Source organism: Limulus polyphemus, unplaced genomic scaffold (assembly GCF_000517525.1).
Source record: "Limulus polyphemus unplaced genomic scaffold, Limulus_polyphemus-2.1.2 Scaffold4431, whole genome shotgun sequence".
In the NCBI taxonomy this organism is placed as follows: Eukaryota; Metazoa; Arthropoda; class Merostomata; order Xiphosura; family Limulidae; genus Limulus; species Limulus polyphemus.
This window is the reverse complement of record NW_013670041.1, coordinates 7,894-9,441: the sequence shown is the minus strand read 5'-3', so window position 1 is coordinate 9,441 and position 1,548 is coordinate 7,894.

Below are 1,548 nucleotides of genomic sequence, written 5' to 3'. Positions count from 1 at the left end.
TGGTGGGCAGAGCACAGATAGCCCATCGTGTAGCTTTGTGCTTAATTACAAAAAAAGCAAATAAAAGCAGAAATTAGCAGTTCATGTGCCATGCTGTTTCGTAGTTCGGTTTCAAAAACAATGTTGACAAGAACTATACAGAATTAAAATAGATTATTGTTTGTATCAAAGTAATTGAAACTAAGCGTTGTTATATGTATATCTTTATGTAAAAACACGACGTTTAGAAGCGTTAATTAAACCTTACATCGCTAGACCTAATAAAAACCCTAGATCTGATTTTAAGATATTTAAAAATAACACTTGTACAAAAAAATATAAAAATATGTATACAATTCTCGCCAGTATTTTCTACTTTGTTTAAGTAAATATCGAATCGTACAAAAGATAGGTGGTAAAAAATAAACCGTGTCGTGGGTTTTTGTCCAAAGATTCAGTTTATATGTCGAGATGCATTTAGTTCGATAGTAAAACGGACGTAAATCGGACATAATTAAATTTAAGTTGGGCTATAAGTGAGATTAACTTGATAGCCCACAAAGGAACTCTGGGATTTCAAAAGTTAAATGTTTTTCTGATATTGGAGCAAAGCTTCATAGGGGCTATCTGAATTAGCCGTCCCCAATTTTCATATAATGGGCTATGAGAAATGGAGCTAACCAAGAACTAACTCTTGGGCTACTTTAACTATGCATATAAGGCTCCAATGTGCGGAGTGCGATGTTTTGGGGAACTGAACACGTGCCATGGACCCTTGAATCCATAATCTGGCAGGTTAACCACTAGGACCGCCCAGTCAAGTTAGGAAAAAAAAACATTCGGAATATTTTTTTCTTTCTTAAATGTTCAGGAGAGTACTATTTAATATTGTTGGAAACGTTTAAAGTAGAAGAGGTTAAAACGTGCGATCATACTATCAGAGAAATATGACTTGAAAATAGTAAAATGACACAGTTAAATACAATTTTATTGGAGTATATTTCTTGTATTATAAACACTGATATACTAATATTTACAAACAGTTTTTTTTTTCAGAATATTCATAGAGAAATACACACTTGTCACTCCTAATTTTGAAGGCTGCTAGTCAATCATACCAACATTTAGTTATTGTTATCTAACTGAACAGTGGGATTTGACTGTTACTCTTACAGCGCACCCACAACCCAAAAATGAAAAGCGCGTTTCTGCCGCAACAGGACTCAAACCACGAACCTTTGGGTTCACAGTCCAGGTACTCAAACCACTAGGCTACGCCCAATATTTCGATAACATATTAGTTGGGTTAGTCTAATTTCAATAACAGTAGATGGACTACATTAAACATCATTAGTACATTAGTTGTATTACACTAAACTTCAATAATATATTAGTTATATTACGATAAACTTCAATAATATATTAGTTGTATTACGATAAACTTCAATAATATATGGACTACATTAAACATCATTAGTACATTAGTTGTATTACACTAAACTTCATTAATATATTAGTTGTATTACGATAAACTTCAATAACAGTAGATGGACTACATTAAACATCATT